We start from the raw sequence: 6,979 nt of genomic DNA, 5'->3' as shown, positions 1-6,979 counted from the left end.
AGAGGTGATTGGAAGATTGGTAGAAGTAGGGAAACGACAAAAACGCAGACGTACTAAAACAAAGTTCGCAATAAAGTGTCAGAAAGTTTGGTTATGGTAATTCATCGTGGGTTCTTTTTTTTCTTCTTTAACATAGGTAGGGCATAAAGCAGTATAATAGCAAGAGCTTGGTGGCGCAACCCACCACCCCGTTCCAAAGGGGACCCTCATAACATCCATCCATCCATCCGCACTAGGGAGCCTTCATACACACACGCCTCCACCCGGACGGAGGCGTGTTTGTATGAAGACTCCCTGCAGCACGCGAGGCGTATAGTAAGGAATATGGCAACAAAAAACGTCAAACGCAAAGCCACAGAGGCTGAGACAATCTGATGAGCGGCGACGATGGAAAAGAAACCTGCTACGAGTAACTACCTAAGAGGAAAAAGCGAATCCAGGAAAGAATCAATTTATAGTAATTAAAAGAAGGCTCTCTACTTTTCGAAGCGAGAGGATGTCTTAGAACACGTATATTTATAAAGCGAGGTACACCAAGAAAGAAGAAGCATATGCTTGCTGCGGTAAAGCTAGGGAGACGCTGGAGCATGTTTTATTAGAATATGAAGATATCTACCCAGTTGTCGGCTTACACTCTTCTGGCCTCCTTCAAGCCCTTGTGTTCGGGGATAGCGGGGGGAATGCAAACATGCTATCAATAGAGATTATACCGATTGTACTCCATCCAATGCTTCCACAGTGCTTTAACCAGCTTGTGAGATAAAAAGCGATTGGAGTTTTGGTGGCAGAAAAGTAGAGAGACCACAAACGGAGGCGTACAAAGACAAAATTAATTCCCAATAGTGGCTAAGAAAGTTTGATGCCGGGAATTATGTGTTTTAAAGATAGGTAGGGCATTAGACAAAATAGAACAGTAGTTTGGTGCATCCATCTACCCATCCATGGAACAAACGGCAGTACGTACCTGTACATTATGCCAATCCGAGCAGGAGTGGTTGCATTTGAGAGCTCACTGCGTCACACTAAGTATAATCCATCAAAATCAAACCTGTGCTCAACGAGAATTATAAGCTAGGCTTACAAGGGTGCCAATTTGTTGTAGAAACTTGACACTTGCTCGGCCATGGCGCCCCCCCCCCCCCCCCCCCCCAAGATCGACATGTAGGGTCCAGAAACGGCGTAGGAGACTCGGACAGCAAGACAGATGCCAATTCGCGCCCGCCATCTTTGACCACGGCGGGCCCACTAGGTATAAGAGCGAGCACGATATTAAGTCAGGCATGTAAGATTTGTAATGCATGAATAAATGACACTCTTGTGTAGTTACGTCGTTTATGTACCCTAACACCCATACGTACGCCCTCAGCAGCACGCACGATACATCATGTACCCAACTGCATCTGCACCCCCGATGCAGCTTACCTGATAACTTTTCCCCCGTGCTCTTTCTCTGCCATTGCGACAGTAATTACAGGGTCACCCCAGGCGACTTTTTGCCTTCACCGTGATGTTTCCTATTAAGCCCGAACGCGATAAGGTCATAACGTGTCGGCGTGCCGTATGTTGTAGGTGCGATGAAACGCTTGCGGAGGTGAACCGAGACGAATGGTGGCTTCATGCGTGCTGTAAGAGTTGGCGTCGGGCATGAAATAAGTGGTAGCTGGCCCATGCCGTCGTCCGACTCATCCACGCTGAGGACGTTGTTGAAGGGAGGGACTTGTTCTTATCGAGAACGGAGAATATGGGATTTATTTACAATATCTACATGAAGGGTGGAGAACGTTATACAGTTCATCAGTATAGCATGATTGAAAGAGAATGCACACCGAACAGCCGACAACGGCTGCTTAAAAACACTCTGTCCTCCCTAGATCCCTAGGTGAGGGAAAACTGCCGTTCAACCTTCGACCAATGAGAGCGTCCAAAGTCATCGTAGTCGGCCCGCCTTTGAGGGAGAGGGTTCACACACTCACTCCCGCACTTTGGTTTCACTGAACACATCGAGGTGAGACGGTTCTCGTATAAACAGGGGTCTTGTCCCAAGCTGGCGCCTCTTGATCCCAGAGCTGACCCCGCAGTCAATAGCCGCCGCGTCTGTCCATTGACTGTGACGACTTCTGGGGCCCGCGAGAAAGCACCGCAAAACATCCTTTTCCAGGAGTTTTCTTGCTCCAACCAAACCGTGAAGGCGACAGCGAATCGACTAACAATACTCGTTCCGCCGAACGTGGCTAGACATGCCGGCGCTGTTGGGTTCTTGAGGAGGCGCATTGTTGTCTTTACAAAGCGAGTCGGGAAAATTTTGCATGTCGGTACTCCTGCAGGCCGATCGTAACAATGCCCAGCGCTGGCGGTCATATGAAAAATATATGGGCACTTGGCTAAGGTAAACTGCGACAAGCGAAAGCCTATCTATGACTGCCTCTGTTGCTGTTGCCATGACCTCTGAACGCTGCCGTGACCGCGAGCATGGGATGCAATCACAGTCATATGGCTGCAAGGTTTGTCGCCGATGTGCGCGCACCCCAACGCGCATGTGCGCGCTCTCCCACGCGCCCACTCGCTCAGCGCTACTGGCATGGCGCCTCCTCTGCTTGCTCCCCTCGCCGGTGGCGCCTCCTCTCCTTGCTACCCTCGCCGGTGATCACCGCTTTCCTGCGTCCACCACGGACTGCGACCGGACACTCATGAGCCACTGAAGGCTTACGCCTTAAAAGCGTGCGCAACAAGGCGAGAGGCTGTGAGCGCGCGTCCCCTCCGCCCACCCGGAGCGTGGCTGCGCATAGCGGTCCGCGCAGCTGAGCGCGTACACCACCCGTAATCTTGTAGGTAATCTGGGGCGGTTACAAAGGTTGAATGAGCCGTGATGGCTGCTGGATTCATGTGCGCTGTCATCCGGCGCGCCTAGTGCTTAAGGTCGTGTAATTTCAAGTTTAGGACACACGTTGAATCGAGAAGCTGCACGAATCGTTCGCTCCCCTCTGTTTGCGGTCATCACACCAGCGTTGGGACAGAGAGTGCTCACGTTCACCTGGTGGCTTCTGTTTATGTTTGCCTGTGCTCTTGTTCTGTTCCATGGGAGTCTCTTGCCCACGAAGTATTAGAGTGCATGACAAGCCACAATTTGGAGGCTTTCAGCTGTCACTGCATTTGCATGCATTGCTTTTGCACGTGCCCCGGAAGCTTTTGTAGCACAGGAGGCCACTCCCCTCTCCCTCACCCCCTTGTTTTCTCAATAGGGCAAATCAAACCAGGGTTTTAAAAAGAAATATGAGGGTGAAGTGAGCCCCATCCCCGAAATGAAATATGAACGTTGAGCAGTATCCGTTAGGTAAAAAGGAAGGAAAAGGCTTATTTACGTCAACTGATACACGTAATGCCGCTCAGAACTGAACGACCGATGAGAAGCTTAGAGAGAGAGAGAGAGAAATAACTTTTATTTATATAGCCGGCAGATTCGTGGGGGGGCCAACCCCGCCTAGATGGCGGCCAGAAGCCCTTGAGCTCTAGCGGCATCCTCGGCCTGCTGGACAGCCAAAAGTTGGTCTTCGGGGGCCGAGCTGAGCAACACGGTCTCCCACTGCTTCCGGTCCTGAATTTTTCGGCCCTGTCGTGGCGCCCGAGGGCAGGCCCAGATAATGTGATCCAGGTCCGCCCTTTCTTGACAAAGTTTACAATTGGCCGAATATTGGTCTGGGTAATAATGATTATAAGACACCGGGTTCGGATATGTATTTGTTTGAAGGAGGCGCCATGCCACCGCCTGCTGCTTATTAAGTGATGGGTGTGCGGGAGGAAAATGCATCCTTCCCAATCTGTAATGATTAGTAATATCCCTGTAGCCAACCATCCGGTCCCCTGTCAGCCCCAACCGCGGCGCCCCGGTGGCTCGGTTTGTGAGTCCTCGAGCCACGGTGTCGGCCGCCTCATTGCCGGGGAGAGAGGAGTGCGCAGGTGCCCAGATGATATAGACCACCCGCTCACCGCGAAAGTTTGCCAGGATACGTTGTGATTCCGGCGAGATGCGTCCCTTTGCGTAATTTAAAATGGCGGTTTTAGAATCACTGACTATTATCGTGGCCAGTGTGGAAGCCATTGCGAGAGCAATGGCCGATTCCTCAGCCACCTCGGCTCTGTTAGTTTTAATAGATCCGCTGACCTTACGCTCACCTTGCGAGTTCACTGCTGAGAAGCTTAGACAAATATTTTTTTTGAGAAGCTTAGATGATGAGAAGCTTAGACAAATATTTTTTTTTATTATTCAAAGTTGCAGTTTCGTCTGAAAGGCGAAGCTTAACAATGTATTACATAACTACACGTATGAATTAAGAATCGTAGTTTTATCGGCCATATAAAGTGCAGTAAACATTCGCTGATTAAATTAACAAGCATGATGTCACACACGCACAAGCATACATGAGCAGATATTCGATGACTGCGAATGCTCGCTGTAACAATGCTGGAGTGAAGAACGGAAATGAAGTGTAGCGACGCCTCCTGCTGCCTCTGGCTTCAACGCACGCGTCGCCGAAACTTGTTTACGCGACCTCCGACACTAGGCTCGCGAGAAGGCTTGCGGGAGGCGATGTTTCGTCTTGCGGGAAAAACAGCGCCTTCTTATTGGACACCTAAAAATGACATCAGAATCAAGCCTTCACTCTTTAAGTATTCAATTCCAATTTATGAGCTCTGAACTAGTATGACACGAAACTGAGACCACCAGGTTGGTGAGGTCTAGTACTAAGGGACTGAGCAGTGCCACAACTTGAACTGGAGTCTTTGATATGGCTGCCATGTCATTTAATCAAAATAGTATAGATCTAGAAGAGAGATATGGGGCCTTAACAATGCTTAGCATCACTAAATAAGCAGGACAAAAAAGCAACATTGCAAAGCCTAGAAATCTACAAGCACACGTATGGCCTCAAGGTGCCGCCCCATGTATACGCAGGAATTGTTTTCATAAAAAATGCACTTGGATAACACAAAGCTTGTGATGCTAACGCACTCTTACATCTAAATGCAAGCTACATGTGGTTGAGCCAATATCACATAGTTCCTGCGAGTCTGAAAAACTGCAGTCCTTCCAAAGCAATAATTTGGTGGTCACGTCAGAGTTCAGTGCATCGTCATCACCATCGTCATCATCTGCCCATTTCATGTCCACTACAGGACGAAGGCCTCTTCCTGCGATCTCCACTTGCGCTTGTCCTGCCCCAGCCGATTCCAACTAGCGCCCGCAAATTTACTAATTTCATCGCCTCATCTAGTCTTCTGCCGTCCTCGATTGCGCTTCCCTTCTCTTGGTACCCATTCTGTAACCATAATGGTCCAGCAGTTATCTAACCTGCGCATCACATGACCTGCCCAGCTCCATTTTTTTCTTTTAATGTCAATTAGAATATAGGCTATACCCGTTTGCTCTCTGATCCAAACTGCTCTCTTTCTGACTCAACGTTATGCCTGGCATTCTTCATTCCATCGCTCTTTGCACGGCCCTTAACTTGTTCTCAAGCTTCTTTGTCAGTCTCCAAGTCTCTGACGCATAAGTCAGCACCGGTAAAATACACTGATTGTACACCTTCCTTTTCAATGATAATGGTAAGCTTCCAGTCACAAGCTGACAATGTCTGCCGTATGCGATCCAACCCATTTTTATTCTTCTGTGAATTTCCTTCTCACGATCAGGGCTCTCTGTGAGTAATTTACCTAGGTAAACGTTCTCCTTCACAGACTCTAGAGGCTGACTGGTGATCCTGAACTCTTTTTTTCCTTGTCCGGCTGCTCATCATTATCTTTGTCTTCTGTATATTAATCTTCAACTCCACTCTTGCACTCTCTCTGTTAAGGCTCTCAACCATTTGTTGTAACTTGTCTGTAGTATTGCTGAATAGAACAATGTCATCGGCAAACCGAAGGTTGCCGAGATATTCGCCGTCAATCCTTACTCCTAAACCTTCCCAGTTCAATAGCCTGAATACTTCTTCCAAGCACGCAGTGAATAGCATTGGAGAGATTGTGTCTCCTTGTCTGACCCCTTTCTTTATAGCTATCTTCCTACTGTTCTTGTGCAGAGCATTAAAGTAGCTGTGGAATCTCTGTAGATATTTTCGAATATATTTAAGTAAGCGGTCTGCACTCCTTGATTACGTAATGCCTCTATGACTGCTGGTATTTCTACTGAATCAAATGCCTTTTCGTAATCTATGAGAAGAAAGGGAGTTAACCGAGAAGCCCCATTTTCATTGGTCATATCATAAGAAGCCAACAAACACTGACACCGAGGACAACATAGGGGAAATTACTTCTGCTTAATAAATGAAATAAAGAAACCATCAATTGTTGGATATGAAAGTGGATGAAAAAACAACTTGCCACAGGTGGGGAACGATCCCACAACCTTTGCTCTCGTTTATTACACAACGAGGGTCTCGAATCCGGCAACACTGATGCCTTCAGGTAGCATGTGTGGGTTTATTGACCGGTTGCCTTCACCCAAAAAGATCACGTTCTCATGACGCCTATGGCAGAAAGGATGTTCCACGTCCGCCACCAAGGTCTGCGAGTGGTGGTGCTGGCTAACACTCCCAGGGTTCTACTAGGACACAAATACCCAATAATGTGGATCGGGAAACGGAGCCGCGGTAACTCAATTGGTAAAGCATCGCAGGCGAAATGCGAAGGTTGTGGGATCGTTCCCCCCACCTGCGGTAAGTTGTTTCTTCATCCACTTTCATTTCCATTAATTTATCGTTTCTTTATTCCATTTATTGAGCGCAAGTACTTTCCCCTACGTTGTCCTTGGTGTCAGGTTCGTTGGCTTCTTATGATATTTCGTAATCTATGAAAGCTGTATAGAGAGGCTGATTGTACTCTGCGGATTTCTCGATTACCTGATTAATGACATGGATATGATCCATTGTAGCGTATCCCTTCCTGAAGCAATCTTGTTCCCTTAGTTGGCTAAAGTGAGATGGCA

This window comes from Dermacentor albipictus, chromosome 1 (genome assembly GCF_038994185.2).
Source record: "Dermacentor albipictus isolate Rhodes 1998 colony chromosome 1, USDA_Dalb.pri_finalv2, whole genome shotgun sequence".
NCBI lineage: Eukaryota > Metazoa > Arthropoda > Arachnida > Ixodida > Ixodidae > Dermacentor > Dermacentor albipictus.
Note: the sequence above shows the minus strand (reverse complement) of the source record.